Below are 24,344 nucleotides of genomic sequence, written 5' to 3'. Positions count from 1 at the left end.
ATCTTCACATGATGTTCTCCCCGTGTGTGTGTGTGTGTGTGTGTGTGTGTGTGTATCCAAACGTCCCCTTTTTATTGTTTTTTTTTTTTTTTTTTGCAGGCATCTCACTGTTGTGGCCTCTCCTGTTGCGGAGCACAGGCTCCAGATGCGCAGGCTCAGCGGCCATGGCTCACAGGCCCAGCCGCTCCGCGGCATGTGGGATCTTCCCAGATCGGGTCACGAACCCGTGTCCCCTGCATCGGCAGGCAGACTCTCAACCACTATGCCGCCAGGGAAGCCCTAAACGTCCCCTTTTTATAAAGACACCATTCATATTGGATTAGGAGCCTACACCACCCAGTATGACCTCATCTTAACTAACTACATCGGTAACAATCCCATTTTCCTAAACATTCTGAGGCACTGTGGTTTAGAACTTCAACATATGAATTTTCAGGGTGACACAAATCATATTCACATAACAGTAAGTATATTTTTAATTAAAAAACTTGGTGGAGTAATGTGAGTAACATGTTTTCTAGTCCTTTCCTAGATGAGAATGTTTATTTTAGTTTCCTTCATATACAAACAACAATTTTACTGGTTATAAAATTTTTGAATCATCCTTTGGACAAAACAACTTGGAGAATATACCCCATAATCATCTGGTTTTGAAGCCAGACTGATTGTGTCTTCTTTGTGGACATTTCTTCTTCTTGCCCATCTATCTGAAGGCATTTTTTTTTCTTTATCATAGATGTAATTTGTAAATAATTTACCTGCCACATAGTAAACCAATTTAATTTACAAAATCTGATAGTATTATTTAGGATGTGGGTTTTGCCATTGAAACAGACAGTCATAGTTCACAAGAGATTAACTCTTATGAAAGATTATATCTCATTTAATTCTCTTTCTTGTAAAAGATCCTCTATGCTCAAGGCTTTCCTCCATAAAGTCATCAGGGGCCCAGGCTTGGTCTACCTTGATGCTAGTAACCCTCAATACCTAACTTTCGTCTTCTGGTTTGAAATGTTTATTCCAGTTGCTGCAATTTTATCCCCATTCCAGCTACAGAAGGAAGAAATATAAAGACATGGTTATTTGTGTTAAGGGTACTAACTAGAAATTGTACATGTAACTTTTGCTCCTGTGCTATGGAACAGAATTAGACACATGACCACACTCAGCTGCAGGTAATCTGGAGAAATGTAGTCTTTCCATGGGTAGCCAAGTACTCAATTAAAAATTCTATTAATTTAGAAGAAAAAATATATTAGGGGACATATAGTAAACACTGCTATAGTCTACACTTTTCTTCTCTTAAATATCCATTTGTAACCTCCTTCTCATGCATCTGAATGTACTTGCCTTTTTTTCAGGGAATCAACCTCAATGCCCCATCCAGTTATTGTATCCTACTCAAAGTCTAGGATCTCTGGAAAATGTGCAGTCCTACTGGTTACGTCTGAATTTGGCTTATCATGGCCCAGCATCCTCTAAACTAAAAGACAAATTATCTGTCTTCCTCTTGTCACCCACTCCATAGCCAACACTCATATCCAATATGTATATATAATAAGAACATATCAACAACAAATCTTACAAGAGCTGTAGCAAAAAGATGCCAGCTACTCCAGGCCACTCAGGGAGGCTGCCCCATTGCAAGTGTAGTTTCTTCGGGGGGTAGGCAGTGGGTCAGTGACAAAAGGTGATGGTTTCCATGCTAAGGAAGATGTGCATGTTGGTCTTGCTGTCTACCCCATGGCCAGAGCTTCAAGGAGTCATCAAAGGTGATTTCTTCAGACACCTGATCAGGCTCTACCTGCCCCATGCAGATTCTGGCTGACTCCATCATCGCCCCCTCTGCATAGGAGTGAGTGGAATCATTCTCAGTGTGAGGGTTTCTGGAGAGAAGCTCCTCAACCACATTTTGATAGTCTTCCAGACTGATGCATCATTCCCTGTCTGAGTCATACACACAGAACAAAACTCTTAGCTTCTTTTCAGTGCACCTGCACCTGATCCTCCTCCATGGGTTGGAAGTAAGACATGGTAATCAGGAAGCTCTAGAATTAATCTCCTGGGCCAGGCCACTGAGCCCCTTGCACATGTTCATATTGTCAAAGAAGGCAGATGGCTATTTGGATTGTATTTGGTTGAGTTCCAGGCCTGGGACTTTGTTGAAGTTCTCCTTAGGAATGGCGGGCTGATCTCCACTCAGCTTCTTAAACCTCCACTAGAGCTGCTGGATCTAGTCTGCTGAGAAGCCTGTCTTGTCCATAAGTTCCCACACATCCTCAGATTGGAGGAGGGAAGTGCCCATGGTGCTCCTGGCAGGGGCTGTGGGAAATGGCTTACTCACAGGGCCGGGACTGGCATTGGCTCTGCAGCATCTGGTTAGGCCTTGGGTCCAACATGGGTGAGGGTGCCAGGGATGGGTCTGAGCCACAGGTCAAGCAGCTTGGGAAAAGAAAAAATATATATTCATCTAAATAGGAAAGAAAGAAGTAAAACTGTCACTATTTGCAGATAACATAATATTATGCATTGAAAACCCTGAAGATTCCACTAAAAATCTATTAGAACTAATAAACAAATTGAGTAAAGTTGTAAGATACAAAATCAACATAAAAAAGCTGTTGTGTTTCTACACAATAACAAGACAATCAGAAAGATAAATTAATAAAACAATCTCATTTACACCTCTACCAATAAAAAAAAGAAACTAGGTATATATTTATTGGAGGAAGTGATAGACCTGCACAATGAAAATTATAAGACATTGATGAAAGAAACTGGAGAATTATTATTGTTAAAATAACCATACTACTCAAAGCACAGACTCCAAAAGCCAAAGCAATCTTGAGAAAGAACAAAGCTAGAGGCATCACACTTCCTGATTTCAAACTATATTACAAAGCTATAGTAATTAAAACAGTGTGGTATTAGCATAAAAACAGACACATAGATTAACAGAAAACAAGAGGAGCCTAGAAATAAATCCACTCATATATGGTTAAATAATTTATAGCAATGGAGCCAAGAACATGCAATGGTGAAAAAAACTCTCTTCAATAAAAGGTGTTGGGAAAACTGGACAGCCACACACAAAAGAATAAAACATAACCCCTATTTTACATTATATATACAAATTACCTGAAAATGGATTAAAGACTTGAACATAAGACCTGAAACCATAAACCTTCTAGAAGAAAACATAGGTGGTAAGTTCCTTGACATTAGTCTTGGTAATGATTTTTTTTGAAATTAACACCAAAAGCAAAGGAAACAAAAGCAAAAACAAACAAGTGAATAAGCAAGTGGGACTATGTAAAATGGGAAAGCTTCTGCACAGCAAAGGAAACCATCAAAAAGAAAAGCAACCTACCGAATAGGAGAAAATATTTACAAATCATCTATCTGATAAGAGATTAATATTCAAAATACATAAAGAACTCATACAACTTAATATCGAAAGAAAAAGAAAATACCGAAAAACAATCTGATTAAAAAATGGGCAGAGGATCTGAATAAACATTTTTACAAATAAGACATACAGATATATGGCTAATAGGTACATGAAAATGTGCTCAGTATCACTAATTATCAGGGAAATACAAATCAAAACCACATTGAGATACACCTCACCCCTGTTAGGATGACTATTATCAAAAAGTCAAGAAATAACAAGTGTTGGCAAGAATGTGGAGAAAAGGAAACTGTTGTGCACTGCTGGAGAAAATGTAAATTGGTTCAGTCACTATGGAAAACAGTATGGAGGTTCTTAAAAATTTAAAAATAAAAGGGTCTTATAATCCAACAATTCCACTTCTGGTACTTATCTGAAGGAAACAAAAACATTAATTCAAAAAGATGCATGCACCCCAGTATTCATAGCAGGGTTATTCACAATGGCCAAGACATGGAAGTAGCCTAGGTGTCCAACAATGGATGAAAAAAGAAATATATATATGTGTGTGTGTGTGTATACATATGTGTGTGTGTGTGTGTGTGTGTGTGTATAATTCAGTAATAAAAAAGAGAAGGAAATCTTGCCATTTGTGACAATGTGGATGAACCTTGAGGGCATTATGTTAAGTAAATTTAGTCAGAGAAAGACAAATACCATATGACCTCACTTACAAATGAAATCTGAAACAAACATACCAAAATAAAAAATAAAGCTGAACTCACAGATATAGAGAAAATATTGGTGGTTGCCTGAGGTAGAGGGTGGAGAGTAAGCAAAATGGTTGAAGGTGGTCAAAAGGTACACACTTCCAGTTATAAAATCAATAAGTACTGTGGATATAATGTACAGCATAGTGACAATAGCTAATAATACTGTACTGTATATTTGAAAGTTCCTAAGAGAGTTGTTCTCACCACAAGAAAAAATTCTGTAACTATGTAAAGTGATGGATTTCAGCTAGATTTATTGTGATGATCATTTCACAATATGTGCGAATATCAAATTATTATTTGTACACTTAAAACTAATAAATTACTATACATCAATTATATCTCAATACAAAATTTGGGGGGTTGTGTAATGGGGCAACAAACATTCCCCCAAATTTCAGTAGCTTATCACAACACAAATTTATTTCTCTGTCATGGAAAGCCCAATTGAGATGTTCCTCGCCTAAAGCTTTCCTTCAAGCAGAGATGGAGACTTGGAGATTTGGGCTCATTTAATTTTGGGGGGCTGCCATTTTAAACAGATGGTCCTTGACGTCACTATAGATCAAAAACAAACAAGCAAAGAAACAAACCAAATGCCAAAAACAAACAAATAAAAACGTTCCCATGAAGAGTACTGAAGAACGGGAACACATAACAGTCTCTTTTTCAGATTATGTTAAGTCATTATTTCTGCTAAGTATTTCAGAGATCAAAGCCATAAATTATTTGAAAGCAGAGATATATGATAGCTATTCAATATAGGTAAATTCACCATTTTCCCTTGAAATATTAGCATGAAAGATGCGACACTAAACCAGTCTCAATGATGCCCCATTTTTCAGGTTAGCTACATTCAGTTGACAGTTGTCAGCTGATAAACTAAATCAGGATCCCAAATTTTTCAACACAACACAGATTTTATGAAGGTAAAAGTTAAAGAAGCAGCTTATAGCCACAAATATTGATCAGAAAGTTACTTGATAATTTATGTAATAATATATTTTACATAACTATAAGAAATAGAAGCAGGTTACAAATGAAGTAGAAAAATAGTCCTATATTGAAACTTTGGAATAATTCATGCTTAAAAGGAAAATCTAAAAAACACTATTTTGGAATTAGATTTTTATAAATTTTTATTTATATATACTGTTCTCCCTAAGAATTGAGACCTCCATACCTTTGTGTTAATAAATCATTTTTCTTCCACTACCCTTTTAATATTTTATGGCAGCATGGTTAGGCCCCATCTCCTCAGAGAAGCAAAATAGTGTAGAATCTTAGAGCACTGATTCTCCAACTAGACCATCTCTTTCATATCTAGGCTCTACAATGTCTTATCTTTGCAAATTTAGACATGTTATTTAGTCTCCCCTTGGATTGAGATGGAGTAACTACACAGCCCCAAACAATCCATTAACAATTATTCTCAGACCAGATAATTGGTACTGAACGACTCTTAGATGGACGAATTAGGCATGTTTCTTAGCTGTCTGTGCGTGAAAGGACTGATAATCTTTTAACAGCTTCAAGCAAACCCACAGCCATCAGAGTCCAGAGGCTGACTTCAGGGGACACGGATTTGGGAAATCCCAGGAGGGAATTTCTGGGAATTTTCTAGTGGAGAAGGAGGGAGGTCTCAGACTCTAGTTCCTCTCTCTTGCCCTCTTCCCTCTTGGGCTCAATAGAAGCACTGGAGACCTTCTGCCAACTTCCTGAGCTCTGCCTGAAGATGGCCACCCAGCACTGGTTGGGGGCAAGGGATAAACAATGGTCACCAGCCACACGTAGGAGCCAGGGCCCGAAAGACAGGCAAGGTCTGGCCACGGGGGCCACTTCTTACCCTCCCAGCTCGCAAGGGGGTCACTGTTTCCTCTAATCCCTCAGTGCAGTTCCTGTGCTCCTGTAGATGGAAAGGTGAGTCCTCCACACATTCCTGGCTGGGGTCCTCCAGCCTGCTTTTTCTCTGCTGCTCCACCACACTCTGCACCTTTTCTTATTTTGGTGAATCCCCCTTCCTCGAATTAAAGTCTCTTCTTGCCCCTTTGGGGCTACGTGAAAAAAAAAAAAAAAACGAAAAAGAGAATTACTCAAATTTCACAAATTATTACCTTCACTTTAAAAAACTACACTTGTTTCCCTTAGGATTGTAGACACTTACATAAGAGGGGTAAATGTACTTTTTTTAACTCAAGCAATATTCAACTATCTGTTCAACTCCTAATCTTTGTGTATCAGGTGACTTTTTTTTTTTTTTATCTAAGACCATCTGTTGACAAAAATTATTTTAATTAATTTAGTCATTTGTTAACTTTAGAATGCCATTTATTTTCAAGTAATCTTGATATATTTTTTATGTCCTATACATTTTTTAAAAGTTTAAGACCATAATTTGATACTGAGGTAAAATGATGCATATAAGTTGCAGGGGTTTTTTGTACATTTTCTCTTACAGAAAAAACACATGTTGACAGAAAACTTCATTCATTTACTTATGAATTTGTATTGATCTTTTGTGTTTTAAATATAATAGGTAACATTTATTGAGGGCTTGCTATTTGTTATAAATGTTTTCACCACTTTAATGGGCTACCTCATTTTATTTTATGACAATTTTATCTGGTAAAATATTATTCCCCTTTACTTGGGAAGTGAGACCCAAGGTCATATAGTTATAAAACAGACCACACTCCCTCAGATGTTTCAGCCATGAATTATCTATGCTTACTGTAAGTCAGGAAAACCTAGGTAACTATTTCCTGCCCCATAGTACAGAAGAAAGTGGCAGAGGTTTAGAGTGTGGCATTGTAGTGCCTTACAGTTTAATTTTCTAACACAGCTCTAAGTTTCTCCAAAGAGTTGTCCAGTTGCATAAAATTCCCACTTGAACTTTCCTCAGGGAAGCTAATATGAGTGCTCTGTCTACATGGCTGTTTGTGTACGGCCCTGAGCTTTCTTGTACATCAGACTTTTAGGAACAGCTGAAAAAATCAAGAGACAACTGGGATCCTTTGATAGGTGCTGATGATGAAAGAACCACTGCTAGAAGAGGCCATTACTCTTCACAGAAGCCCTACTGGGAACTGCAGAAGGCCTCTAGGAGTGAATACCAACAAGACTTAAGGCCAGAAATAACTGCCACGTATGTAAGTGGGATGTACTATGGCTCTGATAATGTAAGGAGCAGACTTTGTTTCTTCAGTCTCTTCTGTTTCCAAACTGTAGGAATGGATCTGATATTAGATGCTGAGAACTTAGCTTTAATAAATGTAGTCTTTTAATGTGTTTTCATTTAAATACTTTTTCACCCCATGATGGTGTATGCTGGGAGAGGGAACATGCTGGATGAGTAGAAAAATGGGAGTGGCAAATCAGCAAACTGGAAAATCTGTTTTTGTTTTTTTTTTTAATTGTCTTACCCTAAAGTGAGGCCAGTTCTACTACTATATCTCCTCTTTCAAAATTAATATATTATATTGATCCTCACAGTATTATAATATATCAAGTGCAATTTATGAAAAGATGATAGAATGTCTTCTTTAGACTATTCATGTCATTTTATTTATTTATTTCATATGACATTCTTCATGTTTCACCTTATTAGATAAACTTTAATCTAGTAGGTAATGAAAAACATTACCTACCATGGAAATTTGATCTGATATGTTGGGAAGAACATTGAATATTGATTGGGAAATTAGTCATAGTAATTTGAATCTGAAAGTAGTGTAAAATATTTTTACATTATATTCATTTATTCATAAACTATACATTTATTGAGCACTTACTCTGTACCAGGCATTTTGGTAGATGATAACCAAAAGAAGAAATGTTTCTGCCCTCAAAGAGCTTGCAGTTTATTAGAAAAAGCATGTTTAAACAGTTTCAGAATAATAAAGTTAATATTAAAATAGAAATACTGTATGTACTAGACAGGTACCTAAATGAGAGAACACTCAATTCTTCCCTGGAGAGGAAAGGCTCAGAAAAATTAGTGCAGGGATGATGCAATACAACATATGATTTAAAATGCCAACATTAAAAATTAGTTTATTTGTCTGGGTTTGTCCTTTAAAATATGAGAGATGTAAAGAAAATAGATCTATAAACCAAATATGATTAAAAATATCCAAAGTTCTTCTTGTGAGAGTATCTAAATCATGGTACTGAATTTAATTAAATAAGAAAATATGTTCAATTTGAAGGGCTAATCTGTGCAACTTCATAAGGTTTAAAAATTTTTAGGCATGATGGAAAGCTGTTTCATAATGGAGGAAAGTGGGAAAAAACTTTATTGATGTTATTCCATTGACTTTTGATTTTCCATCAATTTTGTTAGCGTATTAGCATTTAGTCCTATTTTTGCTCCTTTAATTTTTTTTTCTTTTAGTTGTTTAAAAATGTTTTTCTATTTAATTTATTTACAGAATTTTGAGTATGTTAAACTTAAATACTATTTTCTGTATTTATCCTGTTTTAATTTTATAGAGATTCTTGACTATGTAGGCTAACATCACAAAGAGTTTTTGCAAGTTCTTAACCATTATTTCTTGCCATAAAATTTCTGTTCTTTTTGTTTCTCTTTTCCTTCTAGGATTCCATTTACATGTGTGTTTAACATTTTCACTGGTTCCCTTATTTAATTTTTTTTATCCCATTTTCCATTGTTTTGCCTCTCTGTGCTTTAGTCAACAATTTTCTTAGTATTTTCCAGTGCATTATTTTCTAGTTAACTAATCTTTTCTCCAGCTGTGTCTAATATGTTTTGAAACCCATGTATGGAATTGAGTGTGATGCTCCTTTCAGCTTCTAAAAATGTGTTGAAATCTCTTTGCCCACTGATAATATAGATCTTGCCCTCTTTATGTATGTTTTACTTAAATAACATTTTGTTAAAGTTTAAGTTCTATGATGACTCTTTTCCTTATGAAAAAGTATCCATTCATCACTGAAATAAATAGTAGTATGTATCTAAGGCTTTAGAATTATATTTTCATAGGTGACTTGGGGAACTGTGTTCAATAATATAGACAGCACCTCTGCATTCATTTGCATTTCTAAACTTTCCATTGTCTTTATTTCAATAGTCAGAAGTTTTATTTAACATCAAAAGTTACATTGGAAATTGCTGAATAAATTTTAAAATCCTTTGTATTCTGTTTTATATTGTTGGTACCTAATAGGGAAAATATTCTTAGTAAATTTTAGTGTTATCTGGTAGTATAATGTAGGGAAGTACTACTTTATATATGAAATTAGGAAGTCTAATAATATATATAAACAACACTCAATAGGTTTTAAATAATAACTTGAATAGATATGTCCCATTTACTTTTAGGATTTCTTTCTTTACATTTTGATATATATGCATTGCATATATGCATAGCCAATACATATATAATGGATAGATAGATAGATAGATAAACAGATAGACAGATAGTTGGATATAGATATACAAATATAGATATATAGAGAGGTATAGTGTTGATGGATAATGGGACCCCTGGAAAAACTTTTTACTTTCTATTCTCTTAGTAAAGAGAATTTGCTATCATTGACTTATGCACTATTGTTCTGATTCAACGAAACCCTTTCCCACAATTTTATCCTATGAATTTATTTCAACTGGTCTCCAATTTGAAGAGTACATTTGAAATAACAGGGTAAAAAGAAAATAAAATTTATTAATTAAAACAAAATGTATAACTTTGCATTCCAATTCCCATTCTAATTCCATATAGTGATAGTAAAATAAAACCTAATTAAGATTGAAATCGTATTCTCCCTCTCCATTTACCACATTTGGGTAAAAATTGTACGGATTAGTCTGTTGTATTTACTCTACATTGCTCCAAAACTCCAAGAAATTCTCTCTGGAAGGTGATTCAGAACTGAACATGCTTCTAATTAAAAAAAAAAAAAAAAAATCTAAGAATTTTTTTTTTTTTTTGTGCCTCACTAATTTTTAGGTGCTATAGAAAAATATGTCACTTCTCTTCCCACCACAAAGAACTTACAATATAATTATGGAAATAAGACTAAGAATGACAACAAAGTCAGGTAACTAATTCCAATAGAATTAGGTTCTAATCATTTTCATTTTGTTTTAATTGTACTTCGATATCGGAAGAGAAAAAGAGTAATACCAAGTCATATATTACAAATATTAAATAAGTCTGTGAAGAGGTTATGGAATTTAAACTTAGATCTTGCATTTCAAAAAACAGTGAAAATGATACTCTTCAGCAGGGCACAGTTGGGGATATTGTGCTTCTCAAAGCTTTACCTGTTCTACAAACAAAGCATGTGAGACATGAATTGGCTGAGATCATTTTCAAAGTGGGAAAAGTCATGGATCTAGTGACCATAAAACCCAGCTCAGGAACTACCTTTTCAGAGAGTCCAGTCAGTTTGAAAACCACTCTCATAACCAAAAATCAGGAAGAACTAGGTATCTCTTCAACACAGTGAAGGGGGATTGGAAGACAGAGCCAAAGGAAAAGAGTTATAAGTTTGCTTTATGGAAAATTTTTTCTAAATTTCATCACAAGCTGTCCAATTTATCTTCTGGTATTTATGAGATAGCTAAAAATAAATGAAGTAAAGTTCTTGCTAAAATTTTTTCATAAAAAAATACGGTGAAGAATTTTATAACCTCTGACTGTGTAGGAATGATATAAACCATAAAAATAAGACTGGAAGGGGACAGAAACTGGAAGATACAATAATTAGTCCAGTTTTCTCATATTTTATAATAAGTAATCATTTTATGATCAAGTATTATATCAAAGTGTTAAAAGTATTAATACAAGAATGACTATATATTTAAAGATACGAAGTAGACTTATTAAATAATTCAATATAGTTGAAATCATGTAGTATGTGTTACAAGCACTTACTCATATCTTGCTCACATCTCCTTCTTGGTACCAGCAGGAGTACTGTCTCCTTCTTAAGATTTAGTTTATGGCAAGAAGGATATCAACAGAAATGACTGCTGTCACTTATGGGCTGACACATTGAATTCCTGCTGCAGACTCCTCCATGTTCCCCTCTCCTGCAGAGTGGACCAGAAGCATTATGTTGAGAAGTAAGTGCCACAAGATTGAAGCAGCCTGAGATTCTGAGCTGCCACATGGAGAATAGCTGCTTTGGAGAGATGCCCAGACTGTAAGGTACTTTTTGCAAGACATAAACTTTGTTGCCAAAATGTCACTGAAATGTTGTGTTCTTTTTACTGCAGTATAACCTAGTCTTTTCTGATTGACACAAAATAAGCAGTGATTGGGACATGGTAGAAGAGGAAGTCAATAGAGCTTGTTTAAAGATTTAGATAACTAAGAATATGGCTAAAAGTAATACCTATAAAGAAAACCTCTAGAAAATGTATAAACATTCCAAATTATCAGGAAAAAACCCCACAAACATGCATAAAAGAAAACACTGTTTACATAGTGAAATATTTTAAAAAGCAGTGGGAAATAATGACATAATTAACCAAACATATATATAATTTAAATAAATGTAAATAGGCTTAACTCAAACGTTTAAAGTAAACATTTTTATTAGAACAAAACCTAGTAATATATTGTATACAAAAATATACACATTGCAAAATAACCCAGAAAAGCCAAATATGGAAAAGATGGATCTAGCCAGCCAAGGAAAATGTAAATAAACAAAAATCCAAAAGTGGGATTAGCAATATTAAATCAGAAAAGAACAAACTTCAGGGCAAGACATAATTAAATGAAGAAAAATTTAAAAATAATACAATTTACAACAAAGATCAAAGAAAATATTCATTCATTAAATAAAACAGTAAGAGCCAAATCATCAGGAAATCCAGAGAAAAAGACAGAAACACATTTGTAACAGGAAACTAATTTTTCTTTTCCATTTTACGTTAAATTAAATTTAAAACAAAAATAAACATGTAAACAGTATAAATAATATTATTAATATATACTTATAATTTTTAAGTTCTGTATATTGATATAGAAAATATTCTTTTAAAAATGTTATTAACTTTGAAATTTTGTCATGTATAATGTCATGAAGCATTTCAATCAACTTTGGCAGTCAAATTTTTATATACTATACCCTCTGATTTAATTTAAGAGAGCACAAAGTTATAGGGGAAAATATAAAAAGTATAATGTCCAAAGCTTAAAAACTATATGTATATGTGTGTGTGTATGTAAACATATATTTAACAACTTTATTAAGATGTATTTTAAATTGCACAAAATTAATGCATTTCAAGTGTACAATTCAATGATTTTTTATTAACTTTATTGGCAGCTTCAATAATCACCATAAATAATCCTTAGAGTATTTTCACATCTCCCAAAAGGATTCCTCATGCCCATTTACAGTTCAGCCGGTTCCCACCCAGTTTCCCACTTCTAGTCCCCAGCACCCACTAATCTACTTTCTATCTCTATAAAATTGCCTTCAGGACTGGACCTTCAAGATGGTGGAGGAGTAAGACATGGAGATCACCTTCCTCCCCACAAATACATCAGAAATACATCTATGCATGGAGCAACTCCTACAGAACACCTACTGAACTCTGGCAGAAGACCTCAGACTTCCCAAAAGGCAAGGAACTCCCCACGTACCTGGGTAGGGCAAAAGAAAAAAGGAAAAACAGAGACAAAAGAATAGGGACGGGCCCTCACCTTGGGGAGGGAGCTGTGATGGAGGAAAATTTCCACACACTGGGAAGCCCCTTCACCGGCAGAGACAGGGGTGGAGGTTCCGGGGCGGGGGGAAGCACTGGAGCCACGGAGGAGAACACAGCAATAGGGGTACAGAGGGCAAAGTGGAGAGATTCCTGCACAGAGGATCAGTGCCAACCAGCACTCACCAGCCAGAGAGCCTTATCTGCTCACCCACCGGGTCGGGTTGGGGCTGGGAGCTGAGGCTCAGGCTTCGGAGGAGGTCAGGTCCCAGGGAGAGGACTGGGGTTGGCTGCCTGAATACAGCCTGAAAGGGGCTAGTACACCACAGCTAGCTGGGAGGGAGTCCAGGAAAAACTCTGGAACTGCCAAAGAGGCAAGAGACCATTGTTTCAGGGTGCGCGAGGAGAGGGGATTCAGAGCACTGCCTAAAAGAGCTCCAGAGACGGGTGTCCACAGACACCAGAGACAGAGACGGGCATGAAACGCTAAGACTGCTGCTGCAGCCACCAAGAAGCTTGTGTGCAAGCACAGGTCGCTATCCACACCTCCCCTCCCAGAAGACTGTGCAGCCCGCCACTGCCAGGGTCCTGTGATCCAGGGACAACTTCCCAGGAGAACACACAGCACACCACATGTTGTTGCATCGTCATGCCGACCTCTGCCGCCACAGGCTTGGCCCACATTCCACATCCCTCCCTCCCCCCACCCCCCGGCCTGAGTGAGCCAGAGCCCCCGTACACGCAGAGGCAGGGCAAAATCCAAAGTTGAAACCCAGGAGCTGTGCGAACAAAGAAGAGAAAGGGAAATCTCCCCCAGCAGTCTCAGGAGCAGTGGATTAAATCCTTACAATCAACTTGATGTAGCTTGCATCTGCTGAATACGTGAATAAACAAGGAATCATACCAAAATTGAGATGGTGGACTTTGGGAGCAACTGTAGACCTGGGGTTTGCTTTCTGCATCTAATTGGTTTCTGGTTTTGTGTTTATCTTAGTTTAATATGTAGAGTTTATTATCATTGGTAGATTTGTTTATTGATTTGGTTGCTCTCTTCTTTTTTTAAAAAAAAAATTGTATATATATAAATATATACTTTATTCTTTTTTCTCTTTTTGTGAGTGTGTATGTGTATGTGTATGTTTCTTTGTGTGATTTTGTCTGTATAGCTTTGCTTTTACCATTTGTCCTAGCATTCTGTCTGTCCATTTCTTTTTTTAATTACATTGAATTTTTTTATTTTTAATAATTTATTTTTTATTTTAATATCTTTAATTTTCTTTTCTTTCTTTCTTTCTTTCTTTCTTTCTTTCTTTCTTTCTTTCTCTCTCTCTCTTTCTTTCTTTCTTTCTTTCTTTCTTTCTTTCTTTCTTTCTTTCTTTCTTTCTTTCTTTCTTCCCTTCTTTCTTTCTCTCTCGCTTTTCTTCTGAGCCATGTACTGAGAGAGTCTTGGTGCTCAGCCAGGTGTCAGGCTTGTGTCTCTGAGGTGGGAGAACCAAGTTCAGGCCATTGGTCCACTGGAGACCTCATGGCTTCATGTAATATCAAACAGCAAAGGTTCTTCCAGAGATCTCCATCTCAACACTAAGACCCAGCTCCACTCAATGACCAGCAAGCTCCAGTGGTGGATACCCTATGCCAAACAATTAGCAAGGCAGAAATAAAACCCCACCCATAAGCAGAGAGGCTGCCTAAAATCATAATAAGGACATAGGCATCCCAAAACACACCATCGGATGCAGTCCTGCCCATCAGAAAGACAAGATCCAGCCTCATCCACCAGAACACAGGCACCATTCCCCTCCACAAGGAAGCCTACATAACCCACTGAAACAACCTTACCCACTGGGAGAAGACAACAAAAACAATGGGAACTATGAACCTGCAGCCTGTGAAAAGGAGACCCCAAATACAGTAAATTAAGCAAAATGAGAAGACAGAGAAACACACAGCAGATGAAGGAGCAAGGTAAAAACCCACCAGAACAAACAAACGAAGAAATAGTCAGTCTACCTGAAAAAGAATTCAGAGTAATGAGAGTAAAGATGATCCAAAATCTTGGAAATAGAATAGAGAAAATGCAAGAAACATTTAACAAGGACCTAGAAGAACTAAAGATGAAACAAGCAACGATGAACAAACCAATAAATGAAATTAAAAACACTCTAAAAGGGATCAATAGCAGAATAACTGAAGCAGAAGAATGGATAAGTGACCTGGAAGATAAAATAGTGGAAATAACTACTGCAGAGCAGAATAATAATAAAAAAATAGAATGAACATAATTGAGGACAGTCTCAGAGACCTCTGGGACAATATTAAAGGCACCAACATTCGAATTATAGGGGTCCCAAAGAAGAAGAGAAAAATAAAGGGACTGAGAAAATATTTGAAGAGATTATAGTTGAAAACTTCCCTAATATAGGAAAGGAAATAGTCAAGTACAGGAAGCACAGAGAGTCCCATAAAGGATAAATCCAAGGAAAAACACTTCAAGACACATATTAATCAAACTATCAACAGTTAAATACCAAGAAAAAATATTAAAAGCAGCTAGGAAAACAAAACAAAACAAAACAAATAACATACAAGGGAATCCCCATAAGGTTAAGAGCTGATCTTTCAGCACAAACTCTGCAAGCTGGAAGGGAGTGGCAGGACATATTTAAAGTGATGAAAGGGAAAAACCTACAACAAATATTACTCTACCTAGCAAGGATCTCATTCAGATTTGACAGAGAAATTAAAACCTTTACAGACAAGTAAAAGCTAAGAGAATTCAGCACCATCAAACCAGCTTTACAACAAATGCTAAAGGAACTTCTCTAGGAAGGAAGCACAAAAGAAGGAAAAGGCCTACAATAACAAATCCAAAACAATTAAGAAAATGGTAATAAGAACCTTAAATGTAAATGGATTAAATGCTCCAACCAAAAGACATAGACTGGCTGAATGGATACAGAAAGAAGATCTGTACATATGCTGTCTACAAGTGACCCACTTGAGACCTAGGGACACAAACAGACTGAAAGTGAGGGGATGGAAAAAGATATTCCATGAAACTGGAAATCAAAACAAAGCTGGAGTAGAAATTCTCATATCCAACAAAATAGAGTTTAAAATAAAGAGTATTATAAGAGACACTACATAATGATCAAGGGGTCAATCCAAGAAAAATATATAGCAATTGTAAATATATATGCACCCAATATAGCAGCACCTCAATATATAAGGCAAAATGTAACAGCTATATAAGGGGAAATCAACAGTAACAGAATCATAGTAAGGGACTTTAACATCCCACTTTCACCAAAGGATAGATCATCCAAAATGAAAATAAATTAGGAAACACAAGCTTTAAATGACACATTAAACAAGATGGATTTAATTGATATTTATAGGACATTCCACCCAAAAACAACAGAATACACTTTCTTCTGCAGTGCTCATGGAACATTCTCCAGGATAGATCATATCTTGGGTCACAAATCAAGACTTGATAAATTTAAGAAAATTGAAATTGTATCAAGTATCATTTCTGACCACAACACTATGAGACTAGATATCAATTACAGGAAAAAATCTGTAAAAAATACAAACACATGGAGACCAAAAAATACACTACTTAATAATGAAGTGATCACTGAAGAAATCAAAGAGGAAATCAAAAAATACCTAGAAACAAATGACAATGAAAACACGATGACCCAAAACCTATGGGATTGAGCAAAAGCAGTTTTAAGAGGGAAGTTTATAGCAATACAATCTTACCTCAAGAAACAAGAAACATCTCAAATAAATAATCTAACATTACACCTAAAGCAGTTAGAGAAAGAAGAACAAAAAAATCCCCAAATTTAGCAGAAGGAAAGAAACCACAAAGATCAGATCAGAAATAAATAAAAAAGAAATGAAGGAAAGGATAGCAAAGATCAATAAAACTAAAAGTCTGGTTCTTTGAGAAGATACACAAAATTGATAAACCATTAGTCAGACTCATCAGGAAAAAAGAGATAAGACTCAAATCAATAGAATTAGAAATGAAAAAGATGTAACAAGTGACAATGCAGAAATACAAAGGATCATGAGAGGTTACTACAACCAACTATATGCCAATAAAATGTACAACCTGGAAGAAATGGACAAATTCTTAGAAAAGCACAACCTTCTGAGATTGAACCAGGAAGAAATAGAAAATATAAACAGGCCAATCACAAGAATTGAAATTCAGACTGTGATTAAAAATCTTCCAACAGGGGCTTCCCTGGTGGCGCAGTGGTTGAGAGTCCGCCTGCCAATGCAGGGGACACGGGTTCGTGCCCCAGTCTGGGAAGGTCTCACATGTCACGGAGTGGCTGGACCCGTGTGCCATGACCACTGATCCTGTGTGTCCGGAGCCTGTGCTCCGCAATGGGAGAGGCCAAAACAGTGAGAGGCCCGCGTACAGCAAAAAAAAAAAAAAAAAAATTCTTCCAACAAACAAAAGCCCAGGACCAGATGGCTTCACAGGCAAATTCTATCAAACATTTAGAGAAGAGCTAACATCTATCCTTCTCAAACTCTTCCAAAATATAGCAGAGGGAGGAACAATCCCAAACTCATTCTATGAGGCCACCATCACCCTGATACCACAACCAGACAAAGATGTCACAAAGAAAGAAAACTGCAGTCCAACAACACAGATGAACATAGATGCAAAAATCCTCAACAAAATACTCGCTAACAGAATCCAGTAGCACATTAAAAGGATCATACACCATGATCAAGTGAGGTTTAGCACAGGAATGCAAGGATTCTTCAATATATGCAAATCAGTCAATGTGATACACCATATTAACAAATTGAAGGAGGAAAACTATATGATCATCTCAATAGATGCAGAAAAACTATTGACAAAATTCAACACTGATTTATGATAGAAAAACCTCCAGAAAGTAGGAATGAAGGGAACTTACCTGAACATAATAAAGGCCATATATGAGAAACCCACAGCCAACATCGTTCTCAATGGTGAAAAACTAAAACCATTTCCTCTAAGATCAGGAACAAGAAAATGTTGTCCACTCGCACCACTATTATTCCACATAGTTTTAGAAGTTTTAGCCACAGCAATCAGAGAAGAAAAAGAAACTAAAGGAAGCCAAATTGGAAAAGAAGAAGTAAAGCTGTCACTGTTTTCAGATGACATGATACTATATATAGAGAATCCTAAAGAAGTTACCAGAAAACTGGTAGAGCTAATCAATGAATTTGGTAAAGTAGCAGGATACAAAATTAATGCACAGAAATCTCTTGCCTTCTTATATACTAGTGATGGAATATCTGAAAGAGAAATTAAGGAAACACTCCCATTTACCACTGCAGCAAAAAAAAATAAAGTATCTAGGAATAAACCTACTTAAGGAGACAAAAGACCTGTATGCAGAAAACTATAAGACACTGATGAAATAAATTAAAGATGATACAAACAGATGGAGAGGCAGATATACCATGTTCTTGGATTGGAAGAATCAACATTGTGAAGATGACTATACTACCCAAAGCAATCTACAGATTCAATGAAACCCCTATCAAACTACCAATGGCATTTTTCACAGAATTAGAAAAAAAAATTTCACAATTTGTATGGAAACACAAAAGACCCTAAATAGCCAAAGCAATCTTGAGAAAGAAAAACCGAGCAGGAGGAATCAAGCTCCTGAATTCAGACTATACTACAAAGCTACGGTATTAAAACAGGATGGTACTGGCACAAAAACCAAAATATACATCAATGAAATAGGATAGAAAGCCCAGAGATAAACCCACACACATGTGGTCACCTTGTTTTTGATAAGGCAGCAAAAATATACAGTGGAGAAAAAACAGCTGCCTCAATAAGAGGTGCTGGGAACACTGGACATCTACATATGAAAGAATGAAATTAGAGCATTCCTTAACCCCATACACCAAAATAAACTCAAAATGGATTAAAGGCCTAAATGTAAGCCAGATACTATAAAACTCTTAGAGGAAAACATAGACAGGACATTCTATGACATAAATCACAGCAAGCTCCTTTTTGACCCACCTCCTACAGAAATGGAAATAAAAACAAAAATAAACAAATGGGAGCTAAAGAAACTTAAAAGCTTTTGCACAGCAAAGGAAACTATAAACAAGATGAAAAGACAGCCCTCAGATGGGAGAAAATATTTGCAAATGAAGCAAAGGACTAATCTCCAAAATTTACAAGCAGCTCATGCAGCTCAACATCAAAAAAACAAACAACCAAAAATAGGCAGAAGACCTAAATAGACATTTCTCCAAAGAAGATATACAGATTGCCAACAAACACATGAAAGGATGCTCAATATCACTAATCATTAGAGAAATACAAATCAAACTACAATGAGATATCACCTCTCACTGGTCAGAATGGCCATCATTAAAATCTACAAACAATAAATGCTGGAGAGGGTATGGAGGAAAGGGAGCCCTCTTGCACTGTTGGTGAGAATGTAAATTGATACAGCCACTATGGAGAACTGTATGGAGGTTCCTTAAAAAACTAAAAATAAAACACCATACAACCCAGCAATCCCACTACTGGGCATATATCCTGAGAAAACCATAATTCAAAAAGAGTCATGTACCACAATGTTCACTGCAGCTCTATTTACAATAGCCATGACATGGAAGCAACCTAAGTGTCAATCAACAGATGAATGGATAAAGAAGATCTGGCATATATATATATATATATACACACACACACAATGGAATATTACTCAGCCATAAAAAGAAATGAAATTGAGTTATTTGTAGTGAGGTGGATGGACCTAGATTCTGTCATACAGGGTAAAGTAAGTCAGAAAGAGAAAAACAAATACCGTATGCTAACCTATATATATGGAATCTGAAAAAAAAAAAAATGGTTCTGAAGAACCTAGGGGCAGGACAGGAATAAAGACTCAGATGTAGAGAATGGACTTGAGGGCCCAGGGAGTGGGAATGGTAAGCTGGGACGAAGTGAGAGAGTGGCCTAGACGTATATACACTACCAAATGTAAAATAGCTAGTGGGAAGCGGCCACATAGCACAGGGAGATCAGCTGGATGCTTTGTGACCACCCAGAGGGGTGGGATAGGGAGGGTGGGATGGAGGAGATATGGGGATATATGTGTATGTATCGCTGATTCACTTTGTTATACAGCAGAATCTAACATAACCATTGTAAGGCAATTATACTCCAATAAAGAAGTTAAAAAATAAATTGCCCTAGTTGGAAATTTTATGTACCTGTAACCATATGACATGTTGTCTCTTGTGTCTAGCTTCTTAAACTTAGAATAATGTTTTCTGCAGTTAATCCAGGACATAGCCTGGCCAGGAATTCCTTCCTTTTTATTGTTGAGTAGTATTCTATTGTATGGTTATACAACACTTTGTCTATTCACTTATCAATTGATGGACATTTAGATTGTTTCCACCTTTTGGCTATTGTGAATAATGCTGTTATGGACATTCATGTGCAAGTCTTTGTGTGGACATGCGTTTTCATATAACCTGGGTATAGACCTACAAGTGTTGGGTTCTATGGTATTTTATGTGTAGCTTTTTGAGAAACTTCTAAACTCTTTTCCAAAGTAGCTATACCATCTCACATCCTCCCAGAATTGTATATTTTCCACATTGTCACCACTGTTTGTTATTGATAATCTTATTATTTTTATTTATTTATTTATTTATTTATTTATTTTGTGGTACGCAGGCCTCTCACTGTTGTGGCCTCTCCCGTTGCGGAGCACAGGCTCCAGACGCGCAGGCTCAGCGGCCATGGATCACGGACCCAGCTGCTCTGGGGCATGTGGGATCTTCCCAGACCGGGGCACAAACCCGCGTCCCCTGCATCGGCAGGCAGACTCTCAACCACTGCACCACCAGGGAAGCCCTGTTAGTCTTATTTTTGATAGCTGATCTAGTGGATATGAAATTGTATCTTGTAGTTTTAATTTATATTTCTCTAATGATGAACTTGTTATGTACTTATTAGCTCTGATGTGTATTTTTTTTTCAAGGCCACCAAGGTATTAGCTTAATCCTGATACTATCTACCAGGAGATAGCATCAGATAGCACAGGTTAAGGGTTCAGTACTACAAGATTGGCCCTCCCCCACACACACACACTTCTGAGTCCAAACACAAGTCCAGGTTGCTACCTGTGCTTCTGACCAAACAGCTATAAGTAGGAGGGTCACACAACCACCTGCTTGGGTTCTATTAATCTACTAGAGTGGACCACAGAATTTAGAGAAACATTTTATATCCGGTTATTTTATAAAAGGATATAACTTAGGAAGTGGTAGTTGAAAGAGATGCATAATGCAAGGTATGGTGAAAGGATGCCGTGCTTCTATGCTTTCTGGGTGCACCGCTTTCCAGATATCTCCATGTATTCACTGGAAGCTCTCAAAACCCCATCCTTTTTGGTTTTTATGATGACTTCATTATCTAGGTATGGTTGATTAAATCATCGGCCATTGGTGATTAAACTCAATTTCCAGACGTTTTCCCCTCCCTAGAGGTGAGGGTGTGGTGGGATGGGATTGAAAGTCCAACCCACTAATTGCAAAGTGGGTTCCCCTGGCAACCAGACCCCATACTCAAGTTACCTAGGGGCTTTCCAAAAGTCACCTCAGTAACATTAATAGACCTAATAAATAAACAAGTGAACTATTTTGGGGGAAAATTAAGATAATATAAAATATAAATAATTTTCTAAACCAAACAGGGAAAATTGATATCACACAAATACATGACATACACACTGATAATAGAAATAATCACAGATATAGGGGATGTTACCTAAATCATGAGAGACTAATTTTCTCCATTCTATGTAAGCACATTTACAAACTTGAATGATATATACATATATATATATATATACATAATTTTTTAGGGAAATGTAAACTGCCACTACCAATCACAGAACAGATAGATAATTTGAACAGATTAATACCACCTAAGAAACAGATTTGTCAAAGAGCTATGCTCAAAAAGTGGACTGTTTCCTAGAGCAGTTTGTTAAGAGTTAATTCCAAAGCTATATAAAATCCTTTGAAGCACAGAAAAAAGAAGAGAGCTTCTAACTTTTTTTTATGAAATCGGCAAAATATTGACACCAAACAGTGATAAAAGATGTAGTCCAAAAGATATAGTCCATCAGCTACATAGCCCCCTGCCCCTCCAAAAAAATGAAGAAAAATAAAGAGAACTCAAACTAATCTCACCATGACACCAGTTTACAAAACATTAAATAAAACCTACCAAACATTACCCAGAAGCATACTAATCAAGACTAAGTGAGTCTTATTCCATGTATGCACCTATTCTGCTATTTCCCTGAACCTGACTGCTCTAGTACCAACATATATGGCGTTATAGCATTTGAATAACATTTGGGGACATTTGACGTTTTTTTCACTGGTGGTCATAGTGCCTAATGCCCTGGTGGTAACTCCTAGGTGACTTGAATCATTGTTAGTCTTTAGTAAATTACTTCATGGTTAATGGTTTATTCTCCGATTTTTCTTTCAAGTCTCAGGAATGTCCAGTGCTATATTTTCCTTTGCATTCTATCCTACATTTCATCTCAGCTTTGTTTTGTGTTTGTGTGAAGGGGCAGAGGTTTCCCTGGACCAGAATTAACTGTTAGGCCTTTCAGTCCTACACTATTTACTTTTGTATGCAATTTGTTTAACTAATTAGATATATAGTGGTAGTTTGGCATTAAATGCAATGTATACATTGGTAGTTTTGCATTCAAGATAAACTCAAATGAAACACCAATGTAATATTTAAATGTAACATTTTTCAAATTTTAAGAATGAACAAACCAAAAAAACTGATTCAGTTAGTGGTCAAGTTGAGAAGAAGATATATTAAAACTAATACATCTAGAGTAGAGATCTAACAACTTTCTCTCATCTCTCTCTTTTTCCGTCTCTTAATCTGTCTATTACATTTATCCATCTCTCTTTCTATAGGGCTATTATCTAACCATTTCCTTGAAATTCCTTAAGATTCTACTCTCGCATAAGACTTAAAAAGACTTTTAGTATAAGCTGTACATTCGGATTCCTTTCTGAGGGCAATAGACAGCATCTGATTATCTTACTAATGGAGGTAAATGTCTGTCCTGATTAGGAGAAAAATACCACGGCCTTGTATCAATGCATATCATGGTATAATAAGAAAAGAGTATAATGCAGGGCTTTTATCTGCATTTTCTGTTCTTACTGAAAGAAGGAATGAGACTAGAATAGGTGCTGTAGAAGAACACTAAAAATAAGGTGGATCGCTCTGGGCTTTGCCTGGACTAGCATAAAAGACGCCTGGATAAGGTGGGAGCCAAGCTTGCTAGGAAAGCACCTCATTAAAGGTAGGCTGCCTAGAGAGAGCAGAAGGAACACTGCGGCTTGAGAGCAGTGCAGTAGCAAGTCCAGACTTACAGGAATTCATATACCTGAAGTCCGGAGCAGTCAAACCAGCTTGAGGCCATCTATCACCATAGCAGTTAGTGGCTGCAGGGGCTGTTTGAACCCTAGATTCCTGGAGAGAGTACAATACCAGAGTGACTACAACACAGAGCTTCTGACCCTGAGATCCAGTAAGTAAATGTTCATAAAGCAAGGATCAAGAGGTTTGGTTCTCCCTGGGCACTTAGCTCTGAGGGTGAACAGGCATTCATTAGAGAGATAAGGCTCAAGTTTGAGAGATAGGTCTTAAGTATTAGCAAGAGCATATCTGAGACTTCCTAAAGCAAAACAGCAGGCCACCCACCAGAGTGGAGAGGGCTCAGAGAAGGCACAGCTGTGGCTGTCATAGAAGGATTGGACTAAGGAAAAAATTTATTATAAATGCTAGTGTCTCCAAGAAAAGCAAAATTTACTTGGTGAGATAGTGTTAAATACTTATTCTTCCTATTCCAAAATATACAAAGTAGTTTGTTTTTGACTGATTTGAGTAATATTTTGTTTCTAGTATCTCTAAAGAATAAGTATGCAAATTTTAAAGTTTATGTTTTAAAAACTTAAAAAGAAAGCTTGAGAGCTAGATAGGATTGTAGAGATAATATATTCCATCACATACCCACAAAATCCACTTCCAAATGAGAAATGTGACACTCAGGGAAATTCTCTAACTTGCCTAGAGTCATGAGTGGTAATGAAAGAATTAATACTCACACTGCTGATTCCTAACACAAACTTAGTTTAATATAGAATATCGCTAATAAAGAGTAAATTTGCTAAATAAAATTTCTACTTTATCCATTTTTCAGAACATCAACAACAACAGCAATGAATGGTTGGCTACTTGCAGGAACACAAGTTTTTTAAAGAATAAAAGAAAAAATCCTTATGGATATAACTCATAAGTACTGACACATTCTATATGAGTGCATAAAAATATATACAATGCCACTTTATATACATTGCATATATAGGG

General features: G+C 36.3%; 1 pseudogene; it reads right to left on the bottom strand.

The window, feature by feature from the left end:
• Window positions 1–1,189: 1,189 nt before the first annotated feature.
• LOC111185555 (calcineurin B homologous protein 3 pseudogene) lies at window positions 1,190–2,305 on the bottom strand (annotated as a pseudogene).
• Between the last annotated feature and the right edge of the window lie 22,039 nt (window positions 2,306–24,344).

This window comes from Delphinapterus leucas, chromosome 17 (genome assembly GCF_059928025.1).
Source record: "Delphinapterus leucas isolate spDelLeu-1000000601 "Yukka" chromosome 17, BTC_Dleu_Yukka2, whole genome shotgun sequence".
In the NCBI taxonomy this organism is placed as follows: domain Eukaryota; kingdom Metazoa; phylum Chordata; class Mammalia; order Artiodactyla; family Monodontidae; genus Delphinapterus; species Delphinapterus leucas.
Note: the sequence above shows the minus strand (reverse complement) of the source record. Positions and strands in the feature narration are given on the sequence as shown.